At 35.3% G+C, this 24,149-nt stretch overlaps 1 long non-coding RNA gene across 1 annotated transcript in view; it reads right to left on the reverse strand.

The window, feature by feature from the left end:
- Positions 1-22,081, reverse strand: part of LOC135406968 (uncharacterized) — a 110,641-nt gene extending 88,560 nt beyond the window's left edge. The window contains exons 1-2 of the long non-coding RNA XR_010426609.1: positions 21,737-22,081; positions 9,460-9,499 (exon numbers count right to left, since the gene is read on the reverse strand). This is a non-coding gene — a long non-coding RNA (uncharacterized LOC135406968). The remainder of the gene's footprint in view (positions 1-9,459; positions 9,500-21,736) is intronic.
- Between the last annotated feature and the right edge of the window lie 2,068 nt (positions 22,082-24,149).

Raw genomic sequence — 24,149 nt, forward strand, 5'->3', positions numbered from 1 at the left:
GTGCAGATCCATAGATAAGGTGCATAAAAATAGAATTTCCCTTTCTGAAATACAGTCAAAATAAGACATCATATATGACAAAACTATTTTTTATCCCATATTGCCAGAGTATGAGTGGCAGCAGAAGTTATCTGAATTTCATAATTTCCATTGTGAATCAAGGAAAGAGTTATTAATCTGATCAGAACATTAATTTATTTAATCACATACAGGTCTTCATTTCCTTACACTTATCAGTCTATGGTTTATTTTACTTAATTGTGTACCAGGCTGTAACCATGGGCTGGGTTACAAATGAGCATTCTGCAGTTGTATAGTCCATATTCTATTTGCATATATATTTGATTATACCATTATAAATTATATATTTTGTAATTTTTTTTTTGTTTTAATATGGACTGTGGATATGTAGTTTCTATGGTAATAATTGGAAAATTAGGTTAAATTAGATAGTTTATTTTTAAGACCTTCAGAATACTTCAGTCATATTCACTGAAGCAGCACTATGATGTAATACTTCTGCATTTATAGCTCAGATCACTTTAGCTCCTTTTCCACAGTTATATCATGTCTTCAGGTAATTTTTCAGTTCTATCAAGCTTGTAAAAATTTCAGGTAAAACAAAATGACTGATTTTGTTATAATGTTGAATATTGCATCATACCTCTGTTTCACAGTATCACCCACCCTTATCTGTCCTTGTTTTACTATTCTTCGATATTACAATTATAGTAAAAGAAGTATAAGCTATGGATATTTTCTAGGAAGGATGAGAATTAGAATGGTGAGAACTGTCAGCATTAAAACAAAATCAACCCAGGCTTAGTTGAGAGGCATGAGCTTCAGAGATTGCTGGAGCAGGACTGAAGACCTGTTTGACAAAACAGATAGAAGTCAACTTTCCCAGATAAAAACAGATAAATAATCTGTATGCCAAGGAAGTACAAGAATTAAGATGAAGTTGAAAAGCCCTAATTTTATCAGGGTAGTTTCTTACTGCATCATGAGGAGACTATAACAGTCTTTGTTGTACTGTGTGGACAGTTCCAACTGAAAAGAAAGTTTTGGAGATGACACAGACGACGGATGTCTGGATCTTGATATTTACTTTGGGTGCTGCTTCCAATGACATGAACTGGGTAGGAGGAACAACCTATTAAGGAACTGAATCATGCACCATACCTGGGGTGGAAAAACTATTTGGAGGGGGACATACACAACCACTGGGGAAACTGACTCCGCATTAGGTTTCTGCAAGAGCTAATGAATTGAGACAAGAATTTTTTTAAAAAGGGACAAGGATAAAAAAAAAAAGAGAAATGCTGTAAATGCTGTCATTTTTTTCTTGTGGAAATTTCTCTAGGCAAGAGAAAAATTCTTGGCAACAGCAAAAAATGAAGAAATTTCTCACATGGGTTTTGGATATTTGTAAAGTTGTGGTTAGATACTGATAGTGAACATGATACTGACAGATCATGCTGAAGGCAGTTGTTCAGGACTTTAGGAAAAACTTAAGACTGGCCCTATTTTTGAAAGAGTATGTATTATTTGAGAAATAATTCAAGAAAGACTGATCCCATTTATGTCCACTATTATAATGACTGTTGGCTCTAAAGCTATTTTTGTAATGATAGTAATTATTTTTGGAAAATATTTTAAACTTTGAAGACTAAAGAAACAAAATTTGAGAGTAAAAGACCTAATTTTATGAAGTTCTAAGAAATAGAATTATAAAATTTATCTCAAGATTTGTGTTCAAAATCAAACTCTCAAATGCATCAAGAGGTTTTTTATTTAAAATTTCAATCTGATTAACAGCTTTGGGATTTAGGTATTAGATCAATATTAACAGGTAGCAGAAATAAAATTAATAGACTTACAGACAAGGCAGTATATCAACAAATTTAAAACATAAATCAGCTTCTGAATACTATTTCCAAATCTGTAAGTCATATCATAAACTATTAATCATCCCTAGACTCTTAAGAAATTATGGATATTTGAATTTATAAAATGTTATCTTTGTGTTTATTTTTTCAAATGTTTAAGTGCAGATCCGAAAATCACAAAGGAGTTTCAAACTGTTCTTCCAACTGAACATGATTAATTCATAGCAAGCCACAGTTTTTCTAGTTCTCTTTTTGTTGCTGATATAGCAGAAAGAAACTCTTCTTGCTTCCGTGGTTATTTTCAATTCTACTTGAGCTTTGTTTTTCCTAGTTCCATCCCTCATACTCAGGTGATGTTTTGGTATTCCTTCTGGATATCCTGTCCTCATTTATACCTCCTGTATACTTTTTTTTTTTTTTGAACTGAGTAAGGTGTTCACTATTCAACCAACCTGGAGTCATGTTGCACCAGTTTGACCTTCTGCACAGTAATATGGACTGTTCTTGTGCCTGAAGAAGGTTGTCCAAGATCTCTCCTTGACATCTTTGCTCTTCAGGAAGCTTCCCATGAGAAATGCAACCAGACTCATCCATTCATTCATTTATTCATTCATTAATGAAAATGAAACCTGTATTCTTCAAGTTCAAGTTCGCAATTCTTTTTTTCATGTAACTTACTCCTCTGAGTACCTAAAACACCACCATTTTTTGATTTCTGCAGTCAAGTCTGTCATTAACCTTAATATTGCCAACATTTTTTTTCTCATTCATTTAGTCAACTTCTTAACCAGCAGCGTCAAACCACTGTTTTTGTCATTGTCTAGAAATCTCCAGGATTGCTTATATTTCTCTCTAGGAAATACTGTGGTGATCAAAGCCTTCCATGACAACCAGGGCTTGTGACCATCTTTGTTCCATCACTCTCAACTCCTGTCCTCCTCACTGCTTTCTTAGCTACTCAAGTTACACTCAGTCCCTTTGGAAAGGCAACTTGTGATGCAGTGTCTGTGTGTTTGAGGGAGGGTATGGTTAATACATAGCATCTTTTTTAGCTATTTCTTTCATTCTCATCCTCTATTCCAACACAGGATCTCTGCAGCTGCAGTCCATTCAGGAATAACCATCTGTTCAGGTGTGGAATCCTCCACAGGGCTCAGTGTGGACATTTGCTCCACTGTGGAGCACCTTCTCCTTTTCTGACCTTGATGCTTTCTCTGCTGTTTTCACTTGTGTTTTTTTTTTTTCCCCTCCTCTACTGCCTATCTGACTTTTTTTTTCTATTTCCTAAACACATTTTACCTGAGGCACCACCATCTTGGCTGCTGTGCTCAACCTTGCCCAATTTTGTGTTGGTTGGAGCCAGCTGGAACCATCCATGTGAGGCACAGAGTAACCCTGGCCCCTCCTCGCAGAGGCCTCTGCAGCCCCATTGTTAATGCCTGGGCACCTGCACCCAGTACATCAGCAAAGATTGCCTGTCTGGGTAAATGTAAAAATAATGACTACAAGTATCTCTTGGAGCTCAGGGAAAATGTAATGCATGGGCTACAGGGCTCAACTGATAAGCAAGCAAATGGAAAGGGAAAAGGGAAAATACGTTGCTGGCCCTTCAGTCTTATTCCTAAAGCTGTCTTTTGAGAAAAGCTAGCACTTGTCATGCAGACAAAGGAATTAAAAAGAAACTAAACAAACAACTAAAATTAATAAAAATTAAATAGTTGTGGTTTTGCTAACTACATTATTTTCACAGTTTTCTAACACAAATTGAAAATAATTGTGTAAATACACATAAAAGGAAATCATTATTTTGGGAGCAAGTAGTACAGTCCAGGGGAAAATTTTTAAAATTCTATACTAGACTACACTCTCAGCAACTTTGAAATTCATCCTATGAACATCTATGCCCTCTTCTCAGCATTGTGGTTATTTTTATGTTTACTTGAGAAGAAAGAAACCTTGAGGAAAAATGTGCAAACAGATTGCCTGATTGGCTGTGGAAATATACAGTGAGGGAAAACCATGTGCTGGTCTAGTGGTGAGGAATACAGATATAATGAAATCACTATTCTCCAGACTCCAAATGCATTCCTTAGTCTTTTGTCATTGCTTCTCTCGGGCTTTTGTGACCTATGTGTATAACATTTTATCTCACATAGTGAAGAGAGAATTCCTAAGTCAATGGGTTATAATGGTAAGAAGGAAGCAAAACAGAAAAAAAATAAATAAAAATTTTACAAGGATTCTTTTGTTTCTTTTAGTCATATTTCGTTTTTGTTTAGTACAAAAAGACTAAAAAGACATGGATATCCTCTTGAAAACTCAGCAGCCATAAATTTCACAAGTAAGTGGAGAGCAAGAAAAATTATGGAAATTAAAGATGTCTGTTCTTCTTTAAAATAATTCTTTGAAAAAACCAACCTTGTAGAATACAAATTTGTCTCATTTGAAAAGACTTGCCTTATGTTTGAACTCTAGTGGAGAAGACAGCCTCAGGGTGAAAATGAAATGAGCTTAGCATGCCATATGATGCGTACAAATTAACAAAAACAATATAGTAATTCAGGACTTACCAGCCAAATCACAATCCTGCATTTCTTCTCATTTGTTATCCAAAAATCAAAAATCATTTTTTTCTAGAACCAGCTATATTCTATGTGATTTTGGTAAAGCAGAAAACTTGGTGATTACATATATGAAGGAAATAAAATGAATACTAGAGAAACAAAAAGTTAAGTTATATTCAGCTCTGGGAATACAAATTCTGTGGAATAAAAAATTGCAAGAGCTCGAGTTTGAAACTAATCTCTCAAATCACACTTTCCCTTTTACATTAGATCATTCAAAACTCCAAGAAAAGCACAGTTACAGGATCTGGTTCCATCTATTTAAGTAACTAATTTTCCATTGTTCTTACAGGACTTTGACGACTGTGTCCAAAATAGATTTTGCTAAAGGCTCTTCATAGGCAGAAAAGAGCTGGTTTATAATAGAGTAGTATTTCCTGTATAAAGAAAATTTAGAGATGCTTCTATTGTCAGCTTCAGAACTTTATCAATTTTACCTTATACTGGTTGTCATCTTTTTTTTCCCTTTTGTTTACAGCTTAAATCCTAGAGGCACTGTGTTTTATACCATTTTGCCCAGGAAATCACTTGAAGCATTGTATTCTTCTTTACACCTTCATGACATGTGGCACAGTGTTCTAGCTGGTGGTGTCTGTCCTGCTGCCCTTAGAGCATCAAGTGTGTCTTTAAGACTTTCTATGCGTATATCCATCACATTTACTCTATTATTCCACCACACATGTACACTAGCCAGGGACCAACCGATGACATTCCTGCGTTAACCAAACACAAAATTTGGAGCCGTGCACTTCTCTGTTTCTGTCATCTCACTTCTCCAATTCTGATGCCTTTGTCCTGACTGTAGGCTTTCAGGTTGTTCGCCTTCTTGCCCTTAGTTCCAGGGCTGCCCCAGCCTAACCATCTGATAATCATCATGGCACATAAACCTCTCCCCCATTGCTTTTCAGAGGATACAAGATACTCACAAGCACAATGGTTTCAAAGTGAGAGGATTGTATGGCACCAATCTGCCTCTTCAGCAACAGGATCAGCATTGATATAAGCCAGCCTAAGAACCATTATAAAGAAGTATTCTCTCTGTTCAACAAGATTTATGAAAAAAGCATGAGGTTTATGCCTACACAGGTAGGATTAAATCAAGAATAATTAGATGCTTCAGAGGAAAAGATAAAAGGAATAAAGTGAGCAACATACAGGCAGGCACAAAAGGAAAGTCTCTAAGGAAGATGTGTAAGCAAACTTTAATTATCTGGTGTTTCCTGCGGGCAAAGACCTAATACCTGTGCTGTTATATGAACTTAGTTTTACATCTGTGGATATCCAAGTTCATAGGAAAATGTCAGACCTGCACTGCAGGGATAGTTATGCTTCGTTAATACTAGCTATGTTAAACAATGTGTTAGGAAAAGGGCATTATTCGTTATGACTCCCATAGAAAGCCACTTAGACTTTTTAAGTTATCATTTAAAATGCTATTTATTAGAGCTAACACTCTGCAGTAGTCTGCACTCTGCCTCAAGCAGTGCAGAATCAAACAGGATTCCTTGTGCAGTACACCTTGCCAACCCTGTCCATAGCAGAGCTTCTCCTTTTTTAACATTCAAACTATGATAAGATTTTTTTATGAGGAAACAACTCTTTTTTCCCCTCTACAATTAAAATAGAAATTATGTCCTCATGAAAACTTCTTTCTGTATACTTAGATAAAGGTAAGGCCACGCACGTCATATAATCGTCAGTAACAAGTGGGAGCTGCCTGTTAGCTGGTTGAGGTTACCATGCAGAAATGGGATTTATACTGCACAGCACAGACTTTAAAGCCAGGCTGTACATGCAGCACAGTACAACACAGGCCTGGGCCTGCTCAGGTTAACCTTTTTGGAAATCACTACCTCCTAAAGTACAGTGTTCTTCCACCCATAACCTCTACAGGGTCAAGTTAAAACAGTTCTGATAACATCTTGAGGGTAGGTCTTGATTTGTTCATATTCTTAATAAAGGCAGAGAATGAATGCAGAAGACAGAGGGGAACTGCTGTTGGTTCATCCTTTTCCTCCAACAACAGTTTGATTTCTAAACAGCCAAAACCAAGGGACCTAAGAAGGCTGGACGTACTTTAAGAAGAAATCTTGAAGGCGCAGGAGCAGGCTGTCTCAGGATGTTGGGGAAGAAGACTGGCCTGGCTGAGCAGGAAGCATGCACAGGAACTCAGGGTAAAAAAAGAGGGTGTATCAGCTTTGGAAAAAGGGGAAGGCAACTCAGGAAACATTTAAGGATGCCGTTAGGTCCCATCTACAAGCATTACTCCAAAGCTCCTTATCTAGCTCCTTTTAGACTCCCAGAAAAATTATCTGTGGTTAGTATTTTGAAAGAGTTAATGTTAGTATATGATTCTCACTCTCTACTTTGTAGAAAATTATAATTTACAGTTTAATCCATACAGTGTTGTGGGATGACTGCAGAATTTTGTAGAAAGGACATATTTTTTTACATGCTGCACTTATTTTGCTTGTGTTTTCCTCATTGTTTTTACATAATCATCAAAAATACTTCATGTTCTTAAAAAATTGAGTATTATGTCATTGAACAACTGTCCATGTTATAGTTTTAAATGTTTTCAGTCAGTAATACTAATAATCATTCCAGAAAGTTTCATTGCTCATTTTTCCTATTTCTAGAATACAAAACATATGTTGAAATTCCAGTGTCTTGTGGAAGGGAAGATTTATTTAGAACTAGCTTCATATAATTTTCAGAATATTTTCTCACTTCTGGTATACTTTCAAATTTATGTTTTCATTCCAAAACAATAGGAAAAGCAAGTTTTTAGTAAAGCCTTTGAAAACAGCTAAAACCAGAATTCTATCACAACTACGGGAAGTCTGTTGAGGCCTGAAAAATGCTGCTGTCTATGTCATAGTCTGTAGGTTGCAAAAAATGAATATAGTGTATATTGTTGTGCAAATACAAGATTAGTCTAATCAAAAGTGTGTGTATATATTTTTTTTATATATTTATATCAAAGCAAGGACAAAAATGCACCTCTAGACATATAGACATAATATACCAAAAGATGTTGAGGAAGTGAGAAAGCTCACTACCAGTGCAACAATTTCTGAAAAAGTCTGATTTAATTGCTTTTTAAAATTTTATATTTGTTTAGTATCTTTTAACATCTGCTAGAGCTTAAGCTTTACCTTGGCACACTGGGGCATGGAGGTATTAAGAGAGTCTGATCTGAGATCTTAACTAAACAATCTCATAGGTTCACAGAATATATTATAACTGCTCTACTGTAATAAAAAAAAAATAACCAGTCTTGAGTGGAAAACTTACTGACATTATATATATATACATGTGTATATGTATATATATATATATAAATTCCTCTTATATTGAATATTTGGTTCTTATCATCCCTTTCAGTTTTATCAATACCTTTTTGTTCATGGTTCTCGAGATGTATGCAGGAGGGGCTATGGTTCAAGTTCAAGGACTTGACTCTTCCTTAATGGTTGCTTAAAACTCTCTCTTCCAAGCATATTTTAAGTCAATATACTTCAAAAATATAGTTAATCTTTGGAGAGAAAAAATCCAATTAAAAAAAAACAAAACAAAACAAACACTTTGCCTCAATAACACTAACAATACTAATAAATTAGCATCATGATGTAGAAAAAAAAATTACCAGTTTTCAATTTTTTCATTACTAAGCTTTATGTTAAAATAGCTATTATGTTTTAATAGCCGTATTTTTGAAAGCTTATCAAGTACTTGTAATTTGAAAAACAGTCTACATACAGAGTCAGCATTCCCTAGTAATGGTGACTGCTACAGACTGCTATTCTGCAGGGAAGTATTTTCCAAAAGGAAGATTTCCAAGTGTCTTGCTTTTAAAGAAGATGAAAGGGACACTTTATTCTATTAGAGGAAAAAGAACCCTACTATATTTAGGGTAACAACGAATATAGTAAAACAGAGGTTTTCCTTATTGACAAGGAAAATACTGTCATATCTTCATGGTGTTATTATGATACACTGAAATACTTTCTGCAGGATATGAAATTTTTTATAGAAGGAATAAAATTTAAGTTTTACATGTATGAATGATAAATGAAAAATGCAGAGAACTTTGCCCATAGTATTCATGTTAATCTTCATGGAGAAAACAAGATGCCACATAGTTAATCTTTCTTTTAAGGAACTAGAAAAAAAACACAAATGAAATATTGTATATTTTCAGAATATCATCCAGGAAATTTGTTCTTAAATATTTATTTATTTTTTTTTCCTACAAAGATGGAAACCAAACCAAAGCAAACAAGAAAATAATCAAGTAACTTCATTATTTTAATTACCAGGCCATTCTCTATATTTATTTCAGTGAAAGAAGGAGTATAAATTTTTTTCCAAATTTATGTAAGGCTCTCACTCTCATGTCTTACACTACCCTTGTTGCTACACTTGTAAGTATCTCAAAGACCTCTGGGACCTTTCTTCTCAGATTTTTAGTAAGATAACATCTTAGTAACTAAATGAACTTCCTTCTATATAGCTGTGGTTCTGCAGTTAGCAAAATATCCTTTTTGGTTTAAACACCACTTTAATTGTGTGTATCAGTCCAAGTGACTTTTCCTTTATACTTTTTTTTGAAAGTATGATTTTTTTGTATTTTTACATTAATGATGATTTTCAAGGGGATGCTGTAGGCATATCCTTCCATCCTCATGCTTTCTGAAAGACAGTCAGGGAACAATAATTCTTTATTAGCAGAGGACGTTTCAGTTTTATAGAATTCCTATTGGTACTCCACGATGATGGAAATTACATCTTTCAGTCCCTGAAAACTGCGACTACATAAAAATTTCACTGAATTTGTTAACTCTTTTATGAGTGTAGGTCACTACTGAACACATTCTACAGATGAATGAGTTAGCATACAATTAGATTAAGAGTTTGTTGAATACAACAAAAAAAGTAAAAACCAACCTGAGTCTGGACTTCTTCTATGTCTTAGTTCAGCATCTGAAAATAAAGGAGAACAAATTATGAATTATGGACAGAGAAGAAACCAAAATAGGCACATTCCTGTCCTTCTTGTTGAAGACTCCATGAATACGAATGCTTATATTTAATTACGATGAAATCATGTATGTCTTGTTTTATGATGAATAGTGCCTTAACAAATGCATCTCCAAGCATATGATATAAAAGCATTTTGTTCACAGTCTGAATGGCTCCACAATAGGTTTCACTGGATTCCTCATTTATTAGCATATTCATTTTGGATAGCAGTATACTCTAGACACAAGGATTACAATGTATTGAATATTATAGTTTTTAAAGCTATAAATGGATTTTTTTAGATTAATTTCTTACGTTTCCTTTTTTTTTGTCCCTTTGCAGATGAAAATCTCATTGTAAAAGATATTAGAGGATAGTAAGAGACAGCAATATACAATATCTTTTACATAATTAAGAATAACATTATTTTCTGGAGTAATATGCACTATTGCCTAGAAAAGTCAATATCATGACAGTAAATGAAAAGCTGAAAAACTGCTATGAAAATGGTTAAGTATCCTCCAAGAAAAGTGTTCAAATTTCATGTCAGTAACTTTGGCGCTTATGCCCTCTTGATGGATGTTCTAAGCTCAGAACTGAAGAACATACATAATTGGTTTTAGAAAAAGTACTTGAATTTCTAAAGAAAGCCTAAAATAGTCTTCAGGTCAGAAGGTGCAATGTCTTTTATGTTAAAAGTAGACACTATAATCTTGCGAAGTTTACACATACATCTTAAAGTAACACATTTTCTCTGTAGAAACTGAGGTTGCCAAGGTTCTGTGGACTCAAAAGTTTACAGCAATGTAAAAAACTATCAGAGAATATAACCTATTGTATGCAGAATTGCTATTTCTCACATATTGATTCATTGATAATATCATACTAATTGTGTCATTAGTCTATTTCTCTCTTTAAAACTTTCCGGTAAGTGTTCCAATCTGCTAAGAGCTGGAGCCTCAGGTTTGTGACAACTGAATTTTCAATTTCTTTATAATTCAGGACTCATTTAGTACATTTGTCCCCCACCTTGAACTTCAGAATATACCTTTAAATACTTGTGATATCTGTTATCATTTAGATAGGTGTAAACAACAACAGAGCTCCAAGGAAGCAGTGAGTCAAGTTCTGTATCTTTCTGTTATCAATGTCAAGTTTTTCTGCCAAAATGTATTTAAAGACCTACTTTATTCATTATCATTATCCTTTGATCCTAAAGAAGTATATTTGACATCAGGTGACCTTATTTAAGGACTTGGATATTCTGTCCGCAGGTTCTGAAATTTACTCAAATAGACGTGGCAGGTTATGTCATTTTAAGCCAACGTTCTTGCCTAGTTTACCTTCTTTTTAAATAAATAAGGTCTCCATTTTATTCCCTTTTCCAAACACTCTGGTCAGACTTGTATGTCTTATTTTGATCCTTAGGTTTCATTCTTCTCACAAACTGGATTGTATGAACTGTTAAAGGTGCTCAATAATGCTGTTTGAAATAAATCAGAAGACAACTTCAGAAAGAAAACTTATCTCCCTTAGTGAACATCCACTTCATGCTGTGCAGATCCGATTCATGGATCACCTTCCTTGCCCTCTGCAGTACTCTAGCCCTTTATAGCTACTATATCAAACAAAATTATCATTTTGGTTTGTTTGGTTTGTTTTTTTGTTTTTGTTGTTGTTGAGTAGGGGAGCCATCTCCTTCCTAATGCCCACCAGAGCAGATCTAACTACATGTATCTAAGAAATGTAGCCAGAAATTACATATATTCAGGGCATTCCAGCAAGTTTGCAAGCTTCCCTTTATTGATATATACCTGGGGCTTTATAGTGGTCACTCATGTTAGCCTATGGCTAGCTCAGGCCCTAGCACTTGGCCCAAAATGACTGTCAGGTCTTGCTCAAGATTATTAACTCTTCAAACACAATGTCTTCCTTAAGATACCAAAGACAGCAGAAATACTCCAAGAAGATATCGAGGTTCCTTTTTTTCCCTTTTTGTTTTGTATGATTTATTTTGCTTTCCTGTGACTTTTTAGATTAAAATTTACAGGGTTGTCTGTACTGGTAGAAAAACATTTGTTTGGAGAGAGCTCAGTCATTAGAAGTCTGACTTTTCTTATCTCTCATTATCAGCTTCCTGACTCATTCTACATGGACTGGTCCAAATAGTTTTCCCCATGATCTTGCATGCATAGTCCAGGGAATGTCTTACTTCATTAACTACTACCAAAGTGTGGAGTGAATGAAACCGAGTTATGTTTTAATTGATTATTCCCACAAAACCTTTGAAACCTCAAAACAACCAGTATGCTGTTACACTTCAGGATCTGGAATATATACTCAGCATTATAATAAAAAAATGACACTTTGGTGCTTTAAAAAACAATCTTCATATGTTTTCATTTGGTTTTACCTAGTGAATTACATACTGAAAAATAGTATTTTTGTTTTAGTAACACGGGAAATATATAATATATATGTAATATATAATCCTAAAGGAGGACACAAGATCAAGTACTGCATGTGCTAGCACTGGCTAGGAGTGTGGACACAAGAAAGCCCATGACCTCATGCTCTTGAGGTTAATGATGTCCTCCCTGTAGTAAATGCGTTTGGAATTTTAATGTAGATATATATCTCCTTTGCACAGAGGATGTACAAGATCATCGCTACTCATTTTTCCATAGTCTTTGGTATCTCAGCACAGTAAAAATTGTCGTCCCACTTGCTTACTTCAAAAATTCAAAGTTCACTCAAAAGTTCAAAAATATTACAGACTTGTGAGAAAGACCATTAGTTCAATCTTTTTAGTCAAATGGCAATAGATCTATGAGATGATTTAATTTCAGACAATAAGAAATTTGCCTGAGTAGTACAACTGCAAAGTAGGATAGTTAAAATGCTGAAAATGGTGTAAAAAAAATATTTGTATCATTCAACAGAAAATGCTGTGCAGGATTTTCAGGCAGCTTAAAACACTGAAGATTTTACAAGACCTTGTATGGAACTCCTCATCTTCAACAGTTTTAGTCAGAGACTGAATACTTTGATGTATTTGAAACAAGAATTAATTCCTAGAACCTAAGTTATGCAGATCAAAACTTGATGACTTAAAAATCTTATTCAGTCTTACTGAATGTGTTACTTCACACTTAAAATGATTAGCTCCTGATGCGATGTCTTTGCTCAGAATAAAAATATTTTAAGGGAATGTGTGGGAGGCAAAGCAGGGTATGAATTTTTATTGCCTGATATGCTTGACCCATGCAAGTATGTTCTAATTTTTTGAAGAAATTTACATAAGTAAAGTTCTGTCTAAGAAAAAAAAATGAAGTAATGGTGTTTCACTGTTTGGCCTTTATGATATCATGAGATTCCTGGATTTTGCATAGTCATTATATGCATCCAGTGTACTCAAACTGAAGAGGAACTTGGAATACAGTTTGAAGAAAATTCTTTTTAAAAAGTACAAGGAAAGCTGGGGCTGGATGTAAGGGAGGGGAGAAAAATCACCATGAGGATAATTAGATCCAGGTAATTTTTCCCAAGGCTTGACTGAAAAAATACCCTGACAAAGATAGCCTGAATTCAGTGTGCATGCTCTGACTAGGACTTTGGAGTGGGTTATTTCCCAAAGTCCCTTGAAATTTGAATGAATCTTTAATTCTTTAATAATAGTACTGATTTCTTTTTCTTTTGTGAAGATCATTTTATATCCACATAATTTCTTTTTTCTTTGTTGTGTTTTTTCAATAATTGTATTTCCCTCTTTTTTTTAAAATCAGATGTGGAAAGCTGAAATTGAAGTAATTTTTGAGTTTTCTTTACAAAGGTTAGTACATTTCTATTTGTTCTTGGACGTATTGCATGATACTTTAACTGAATAAAAATGTAGAAAATACTATATGCAAAGAGATTGTTCTTTAATCTTCTCTATATCTAGCTTTTTTATAGCTAGCCTTCTATGTAGCCCTTCTATATAGCTAGGTCAATATAATACTATTCAGTTTACTCAATTAGAAATCTTTAAATAAAGTTTAATGCATGAGCACAAACTAAAGAGTATTAGATATGACATTTTTTAACAATCCGTTAAATTTTAGAATTATTATTCCCAAAGTAATGTTTCCCGCCCCAAAGAGAAGCATAGTTCATATTCAAAATACATCTTATCATTCCTCTTTTTTTTTTTTGCATAGATAGAGGCCTAACAGCAGCAGTTTTTATAGTACATGGTACATCTCCACCACAGAGCAGATACCATTTTTTTCGGCTACACTTCCTGGATTCTTGGGATAGATATCCAGTGCAAACTTATCGTCAGTAAATACAAGTTGAACTGATTTCTGGTCTCATACGAGAGTTTTAATTCATAGAATATAATAATAGTGATAAAGACCACTTAAAATCCCATGCCTTGCCTCTTTGACAACAGGAACACCAAGTCAATATGTCTGCCCCCAGTTCAGTTCAAGTATTCATTACAGTTCTCACATGACTAAAGAAAATTCTCTGAGGAATAGTTTGCCTTTTCTGGCTACATGGACAGGCAGAGGAGGAACTAAAAATAGAAAGGAAAAAATCTAACACAAAAGAGGGAGAAACAGGACAAGGAACACCAAGGTTAGAAGGAAAGGAGGTACTCCATAACAGCAAAGATATCCCCTGCAGTCCATGGAGGACCATGCTGGGGCAATATCCACACTGTAGCCCATGGAAAACCTCAGGCCACAGCAGGTGGCTGTTCCTGAAGAAACTGTGACCTGCAGAGTGCCCATGTTGGGGCACGGCAAAAGAGGGAGAAGTAAAGAACAGCAGAGGGAAATCATTGTGTACTGACCATAACCCACACTCCCCATCCTCCTTGTGACACAAAAGGCAGGTGTAAATGGGTCTGAAGTGAAGGAGTGAATTTGTCAGAGAAACAGGAGGAGGAAAGACATTGTTTAAATATTTGAATATTTTGGTTTTGTTTCCAATGGGCATCCATTCTTACTTTCTTTCCCTATCTCAGTGAGGGAGGAGGTGTGGAGAGGGGAAGAGGAATGCAGCAAGCAGATGGGTGCGTGTTTGTTTGTTAACCAAAGCTTACCCCTCACAATTACTAATTCCAGAGCAGTATTAGATACTTCAAGTAATGTATCTCCCCATCAGAACATTTTTGGAGGCAGATGGAAAACTTGATATGAACAGAAACAAAGGAAAGCTTTTGCATGTGGTACATGTAGAAGAATACATCTAAATTAGCCTTCTGCACTGTAAAAGTGGTGTTAAAAACCCTGTATCCTCTGTACTGGGCTTGCATGAGACCTTTGACAGTTTCAGAACTGAATGAAATAGTATAAAGAACCTGATATTCTAAGTGCATAAATTTTCATATACATGTGTGTAGATGGATGGCTGACTGATTCTCTTTAATTTCTGTACATCTTTTTCTAAATTGTTTTTCATTGTTCTTTTACTTGGTCTCTGCAGAAAAATTTTTCCCTATTTTTATTCTAAAATAGATTGACTTCAAGTGTAATTTTCAGAGTGACAAGTCCTCAAACAAGTGCCTTGACAAGTACTTTAGTATTCTGTTTTCAGAAATTAAGAAATTTTTAAGATATGTGTTCTACACCACCATTTTAAAGGCATTAAAAAGTAGTGTTATAACTAAGTTTTCAAGAGTATGCATGTGAATATGAACTAACACTCCTCTGTAATCTGTAGCAAGGACCGGAAACTTTTTCGCTTGCAGCAGGACAGGAAATTGTGCAAAATTTCATTCCTAAGGTGCTTAATCTCAAAGATCTGTATTTTTATACCATTAGAATGATTGATTCATATTTTGGCCCAGGTCAAATAGCAGCTCCCACACAATCTTTACATACAATTTAGGAGCTAGCATAAGACAATGGCCATTTTCAATGAGGTTTTTGATGGAGACCACTGTTTTGGAAAGGTGGGAGATTTGAATAGTATGGATACAGGCCATTTTAGGTCAGATGGTCTCTGTACTACGAAACAGTTCACTGTAGCCCTTTAGGTCCTGACTGTGTTTGTAACAGAGGCCAGTAGTCAGGATCTAGCAAATTAGCTAAAAGTACATAATTACTGGTATCAATTCAGTTTTACCCTTAGTCATCTGTCAATTTTGTCTCCTGATAAGCTTGAAATCAAGTAGTAAACTGATCAAGGCTTGTTTATAACCCTCACAAATCCAGAGAAACGATAGATTAAGGGCTCTGGCTTCTATGACCAGAACGTTTAGTGTTTACTTTTTCTATTATCCTAGTAGAATGTATGACAATGACTAGACATCATAGTTGATTTCTTCTCAATCACTGTTGAAGTTTTGTGATGAAGAGTGAAGACAGTGCAAATAGAGCTAAAGGAAGGTTTATATGGGACAAATTTGGTAGATGGAAGCATGCAACGATGTCATGATCTTTCACTGTAAAAACTGTTTTGAAGATTAAGGTCTTGAAAAACATCTGGATTCTCTTGAACTTGAGCTATAAATCAAAGGTTTGTAGCTTATTAAAAAAAATATACAGCATGTTAGATATTTCTAAAACTGAGCTAGAATACAGCCAGCATCAAACTGTTGAGAATTACACATATTGTAAAGACATTATCCTGCCTACATTTGTCAGTATTCTGATCAGTTGCAGTATCTTCTTATCTTGATAATGACACTTTTCATCTGGGTAACAGTGTTCAAGTGTGTGTATACTGCTTGTCATCTCATTATTCACTAAATGCTTTCAACTTCAGTACTCTTTTCTGCTTCTAATTGAAGATATTTTATCTTTCAGGTTAAATTTGACTTTTCTGCCATTTGTTCTGTTTTCCTTTTAAGCTGTTGTTCATACTTGTCAGTTGTTCCTATCCATCTAAAACTGTCTTCATTTGGAAAGATCACTGTCTGAAATCCTAGCACTATTTTAACTTGAAGAATGATTAATGATTTCAATTGTTCCACAAATAAAGTTTATTTATCCTTGTCTTTACAGCAAATATATCGTTATATAGACCTGGCTTTTCAGTCTATTTAAAATTTGCATTTCTAATCTACATGATCATGTTTCTATGTGTATTATTTCTTGGCTTGATTGTGGCGCTGAGATGAAAGTAGCGTGCTGTAAATCATGACAAACCTTAAAAATTATTTACTCGGATAACCTTTGTTGAAATTAAGTTCAAATAAGTTCAAAGAGGCAACTCTAAATTGCAGACCCCAACCACAAAATAAAAACACATTAATTTATTTTTTTTTTTAGAAAATATCTGATTCAATGAATGGTATGAAGGCACTAGGGTGACCAGGATAGCTTGTCAGCTTTGCATAGTGTCTTTGCTACAGGTCCAGGATGGGTAAACCACTTTCCATGTGGGAAAGGAAACCTTTTCCTTTATACTAAAGAAGGTGTGTCAGGCACACCTTGAATGTCTTACTGTGTTTGCTGCTCTTTAAGGCATTCTTTTGGCACCTTTTATGTCACCTCTGCTACTAATCTAGGAGATATTGCCCTCCAGCATAGGTTTTAATGATTCCACCCAGCACACAGAATAAGCTGAGAGTCAAGTTATATCAGAATATCTCCAGTTAATTAATTTAGTGTCCTTTTAATACAATATGCTATCATTTCTGTAGGAAATTGAAAACTTGAATTAACAAAAAATAACCCCCTCTGGAAATGAAAAATGAATCTACATCATTTTATTATCCATGTGTTGGAGGTGAATCTTCTCTGTGTCATGTTACAAAAGAGATTATATATTGTCAGGAAGATAGAGAAATGAAGGTAATCAATCCTTGCTAAGATTAGCATATCAGTATAAAACTGACTATTTTCTCAGAAGACATCCTACTGCCTGGAAAAGAATGCTGTTTGCTGGCAAGGCAGACAACCTAATCTCTCTGTTGTACATCCAAGCAGTTAAATTCTGGTAGAAAGCTCCCTTGAGAAGTTATGTACAGATCTTTGTGTGTTGTGGTTTTCATTAATGATTGATGAACATGGCTGCCGTTTGAATCCTTATTGGGCATTGGGCTTCATCAGTTCTTTACATAAATGCATAAAGAGGACTTCCTTAATGACAGGGTTTTTTGGTTAGAATTGTGTGTCACAGTTACTATGCTTTGACAAATTCTGCTGCTATTTGACTTCACATATCTGAAAAGATTATGACCGCCCCTGTACATTTGGAATTCTAAAAGAGATTGTAAAAGGAGGATACAGTAGTGTGTGTTATATGCCACAATATTGACAGGATAATGCTAGCTAGAGTGAAAATAATTTTAGCCTGGTCGGAATTTTTTTGGCTGCATTAGCAGAGTGTTGATAGATTAACGATCAGATGTGCTAAAAGAAGTGATTTTGATTACTGCCTAATATAGGTTAATCGTCAAAAAGTAACAAATGACACCCAAGCTAACAATTCCGAACATACAATGTATTTAGTGTATTTTGTCTGCTTTAGTAGTGACAGAATTGCTTAAGCACAGGTAAATTTATGAATATCATATATAGTAGCATTGATCAGGAATGTAAATGAAGCCTATGAGTAAGTGTTTTACTAGATCAGGACTTGTCAGAAGGCCAAAAGAAGAATAGAGGTTCTTGAGAGCAATTTAATCATGTAAATATATTTTACGATCTCTTAATTTTTTAAAAAATCATCCAAAAGTAAAAAAAAAAAGTTCACGGTGAGCATTTAATTTTTTTTTTTTTATGTAGGGCTTATGATTTGTATCTATCAGTTGCAGTCACATAAATCGTAAGATACTATTTCTGTTCCTAATTTGGTTTTTCATAAATCTTTTAAACAGAAGGAAAGACGAAAAAGCTAGGCTGTTATAGGGACCAGTAGTGCTAGGTCTCGCTGGAGATGTTCAGAAAGTACATATAGATTATTTTTTCTTTCTAAGACACACATTATTCTCTTTTGTGATGGACTGAAATGTTGTTAATGTCTTAAACATTGTTAAAATCATAGAAAGCCTTTTTGTCAAACTGCAAGGAAGCAACTGCCTCTCTGTGACCACCAAAGTATGCCCCACACCCTGCCCAATATGCTTCCTGACTGGAATCTGGACTGTGAAGGGGAACTTGAGATAAGACTACTGTCTAATTATCTTGAGTTTGAGAAGTAAACAAGACTAGTGGAAGAAGAATGTATCTGTCTTAAGAATTCACCCTAGCTGAGCTCAGCGGGTGGTTGAGCAGGGTGGGGAGAAGGGTTTTGGATGTGATGGCGAAATCTCTCCACACCAAACAGACTAAACTTCCCGGGCTCTGGGAAAACCACATACACACGGGATGTCAAAGACCACCAAAGTGCTCCCTGACTCATTCCTGAAGCCTTCCACCACCACAAGACTGCATATGATCCAAGCGAGGCAACAAAACCAGAGCCTGTTGCAAGAGTGCAAAGCTTCCCTGCCCACCCCAAGGGAGGTGCTTGGACATCTCTTGAATGTGTGGGAGGGGGACCCTAACAACCAAGAAGACCAGAAGACCCACGGGATGCTGACAGGTCTATGGAGAGATGATACATTTTCTACTTAATCTCTCTCTGTCACTCTTTTTCTCCCCCCCCCCCTCATTTTTTCTACTTCTCTCTCTCTCTCTCTTTCTCACTTGCCATTAAATAAAATCCATACTATTGACTTTGGCATATGATTTTGTTTGCTCCTTAATTGGGGCAGAGGCATTTCTAACAATTTTAATAACTGGATCATAACATCTTTCAAGTCAGGAACCCAAACAAGCTAATAACTAAATAAATAATGAATTAACCTGTGAAAATGAGTTATTGCACAGAAAATGCCTTCAGTTTAAGGACAAAGATCACATCAGTATGCATGTTTGAAGTGATAGTCTGAAAAAGTTTGCGAGTTACATTTTTTGAAGAGTTATATAATCTTTGAGATGAATGATCTTTGGTTTACAAGTAAGGGTAAATCAAACATTTTTAAGCAGATTAAGATTTAAATTAAGCTCTTATTTTCTTGAAAAGAAATACTAATGTTCTATAGATATTGTACTAGTTGTACTTCTAGATCATATCATCTAGAGTGAAGTGCAAGAGCATACATGTCATAAGGAGGGAAGAATTTTATCAACAGTTGAACAAAGATGTCTATATCACTTACTCATGACTACTAACTAATGGACATTTAGGTCAATTATTTTTAACAAAAATTCATTTCCAAGAGGAATAAAGACGTTGTTGGCCAAACATCTTGGGTTTAATTTTTTCTGTGGGTATCCCTTAGTTCCATTTGATCTATGTTATTTCATCTTGAAAGTTGCATAATGATGGTACACATGAGCTTTCAGTATATTGGTTGTATTTATAAGTACTGCCTTATAGGATCTTGAGATTTACTCTCTGTTTTGATTGACATTATGATGAAAATGCAGGGGTTTAGTCTTCAGACAAGTGGGGGTTTTTGAGTACATTTTTTTTAAGTACATTTAAATATTCTCTGTTCACTTTTATGCATGCTTAGTCATAATACTGATATGCAATATCTATACGCATCTTCAGAAGTATTTTGTCTACTGTTCCATAGACAAAATCAAGAATAGTGGCAGCATTATACACCCTGGATAAGTGTTAATCACAACACCCACATTCCATTTTGTGTCTTTAAAACAAATAAATGTGCTTGCATTGCGATTTTATGAGAGCACAGAATATGGGTCTGTCAGGAATTTAACTATGTAAAACAAAGAGCCTTGGTATCAAAGCAAGGTGAGTACTTTCCTTTGTAGGAATGTGGGTTCTTTTTCTGTTTTGTTTTGGTGGTTTTTTTGTTTTGGTTTTGTTTTTTAAATCAGCCCTAATGAGACTGTTCTCTTTTGTATAGAAAAGGAAACATGAACTTGGATAAATATTGAATTTTAAAGGATTTTCCAGAGAGAAATGTATTTATATGAATGGATTTTCATTGTTCATTAAGAAAATACATGGTGATAACTAGTTACGTTGGCCGGTAAAAGTTTAAAACTTAAAAAAAAAATAATGTGCAGTTATATTTTCTCTTTTTTCTATGCTTCCTCCTTCACTCTGTAGCTTTTGTATTCCAGCCTGGGGATTAGAGCCTTCCCTCAGAAGATGTCAAATTCAAACTTTTCTGTCCAAGGTTAGAATTGATCCTCAGTTTCCATTCCACTTGAGGCATTAAATTGTTATCCAATGTGAACCACCTCTCTCTCTGGCTGTCATTTTGCATGAGAATGGCCTTGGGGTTGGTGTGTTTTTCTTGTATGGATGATATGTGCATGTCAGATGTCTTTGAAAAATCAGATCAGCTTGGGCTTGTCAGTACAGTGTCTGCCTGATTTGAAAATGTCCAAACAGCCTGAGGTTTGTGAAAAGGCTTGGAAAGTTAGGTCTGTCTGCTTTGCGGCATAACTAGTCCCTAAAAGCTAAAAAATCTAGAGTATAAAGTTTAATAAAATTATCTGCAATCGACACATACATTCCTGTCATGGTTTGAGAAGCCCAAAAAATCCAATTCCCTAGTCCAAGCCCCCTCCCACATCTCAACCCGGTGTGAGATGGTTTTTCCAGACAATACATGAGACTCAAAATGGATGAAAGGGAATATATATTACAATGACTGTACAAAATAAATACATTATATAAATACATTATATGCAATCTTAGCTATCTCTACCATTACATAGAAGTATTTACAATGAATCAAATCTCTTCTCTCCTCCAAATAAAAGTCCAGGAGGGAAGAAGGAAAGATCCTTTCCACTTTCAGAGCAGCATTCTCTTCAGAGTAGCAGTCTATCTCTCTCTCTTCCATGCAGCAACTGTAGCTGGATCTCTGCCAGTACACAAGAGGGGGTATCCAAGCCCTCTCGGCCACTTGTCTTCAAGCGAGGGTCTTATCTTCCGTGAGCTGCATTCACCCAGGCACGGTTGCCTCACCACGGTAATATCAACGAAGCTCAGGGATCTTCGTGACGGTCTGTATCTTCAGGGGAATCAAATTCCCTTTGCAGAGCTCTCTGCTCTGTCTCAAGCAGCGGAGGGGCCAAGGTCACCCCCTCTGCATTCCTTCTCGGAGCTTTTCAGCTCCTTTCTGCAGTGCTGTAGCACTTCAAGACTCTTTCTCAAGTAAGAGCCTATCATCCTCCTCCTAGGAGGGGTCTCAAAGGAGTTTGGGGTTTTTGATTCAGTTCTTACCCCAGAACTCTGTCTCTGTCTGTAGAGCTTAGTCTTGCTCTCTCTGCTGCTGGCTCTCTTTCTCTTTCTCTCTCTCCTTCCAGGAGTTCTCTCTGTGTTGCTGCATGCCTGTTGTTGCTGCTCGGTCTTATCTCTTCTGGCTCTCTGCCACTTTCTCCATCCACTGCTGCTCTGCCGCCGCTTTTCAGTATCTTTTGCTGCGGCTCACAGTGGAGAAACATCCCCCGGCTCAGCTACAGACACTTAGCACGGTCTTATACTGTTCCAAGTCCCTGGAGCCCTCCAGCCGGGGGTTGGGGGGCCAGAGCCCCCCAGGGGGGCTCCTGCCCTTTCTCCTCGTGCCCTTACAACATGGCCAGTCTTCCAACAACAACTACAACTACTTCTTCTTTTCCGGTCTCCTTGTGATATGTTTATATTTTGCAAAAGTGCTCATTGGGTAAAACCTCAAGGGTCACCACCCCCTGGGGTTTTACCATTTTATAACTTCAGGGGGAAAACTCTTTCCCCCCACCACAGTTCCTTAGCAGTCGTTTTCTGGAATCACATCCTTGGATTTAGCTTCTGAAATTCTATTTAAGTTGCACTTTACACAGTAAGGATTTTTAGGGTTTTGTGGGGGGGAGGATACTGCTTAAGAAGGTCACACATGTTTATTTATTTGATATGATACTTATATTTCTACTTACTGGGACTGGTGTTACTAACTATTCTTACTTTTATTATACTAATGATAATATAACAAATTAAGATGAGAACAATTAGAAACTTTATACTGAATTATTGAATAATCACTTATTTATAATGTTCAATACGTATTAATATCCTAGAGAGTAGATATAAACATTTTTAATGAGTTTTTTACAATATTCATTATTTTAAAGTCAGTTACATTTATTACAGTAGCTAATCATTTTCTGTAAATACACAAACACACATATATATTAAGCCCTTCCCAGCTAATTGAAATTTTAATTTGAAAACTTTGGTGATTAAGGTATTCAATTATTAGTTTCATCTTTGAAAGTCAGCCCTTTTACTGCCTATTTGGCTATTCATTTTGTTTTATTTCCAGATAAATTACAAAGTAGAGTTATCTGCTTTGATGACAAATTTTGAAGTGCCTTTGACATTCACTGCCACTAATTCTAAAAGCGAAAATGTGTACTTTATATTTATATGTTCATTTAATGTGATTGTAAAGACTGTAGTCTATAAAGACTGTCCACTTCAGCACCATTTCTACAGACCTGTTTTGGTTTTAATCCCTTTTAAGCTACAGAAAACTTTCCCCACTCTATGCACCTCCACTTGTGATCAAATTTAATTAATCTCTAGAATAAACAGTAATACTTTCCACTAAATGTCTATGGAGCTGTATGTATTAAATATAAATAACATCTTTAATAATGTAGTCTGTCAAAGTCAGGCAAATTGTATTGATGACAAGGGACTTGGCTGGTTTCTCAAACCTTAGTGACCAGAAGTTTTTAAAAAGTCCTGCAAATTGGGATTCACAACCAAAAGAACACTTGTTAAGTATGCCTCCAAGACAATGGAAATAGCACTTCAGAGTACTTTCAATTTTATTGACCAGCTTATTTTGCTTGAAGGAAAATTTAAATGAGATTAGTGGAGGAAAATTTCTCATAGTATTATATTCACAACTAAAAGGAAAACAAAACCCAAAAACCAACCAGCCAGCCAACCATCAAATAAAACCCCCAAACAAAAATGATGGGAGAAAAAGGAAAATATAAACAATTTACTTTACAGGAGCCTTTGACAAAAATTAGTTAGAATAAAACACAAACAAGACCATTTAGAAGTGCTTTCTATGATATTTTTTCTTTATGGGAGAAATAATTCTTATGTATGCCTATAATACTGCTGTGTTTGCAGTTCAGTAAACATGTGGCTTAAGCAAAGATAACTGTGTCAGCAGTTGATTGCAGATCGATATTTTCACAGTACTGCTGAGTGCTGAATTAAGAAAGTTGCCTATTTCAGAGATAAATAATGCTGATGACTGAAGTAAAACTGAATTTATCTAGGAGAAGGATCAGTCTTGGAGACAGCTAAAATCTATGTATGTAAAAATCATGTTTTGCCTCCTCAATAGCCAAGCAATAACACAAATGAAAGATTTGCAGCATGCAGAGTTTCTATGCTACCATTTTCAGTATGTCTCACTTAACTGCAGAGCACAATGAACTGTACTCAGCTAAATTTCAGATTACTAAAACAATACATGCCCTCCTCAAATTACAATTTTAAATGAAAATTCAGTTTTCCTAGCAAATGGAACAAAGCAAGCAATAGATTTTTTCCTTCATTTTATATAGAAACCCTGGAAACATCAATCAAAACTCCTTTATCATAAAATAGAAAAAATGTTCAAAGTAGTTCTGTA

The sequence above is a fragment of the Pseudopipra pipra genome, chromosome 2, assembly GCF_036250125.1.
Source record: "Pseudopipra pipra isolate bDixPip1 chromosome 2, bDixPip1.hap1, whole genome shotgun sequence".
NCBI lineage: Eukaryota > Metazoa > Chordata > Aves > Passeriformes > Pipridae > Pseudopipra > Pseudopipra pipra.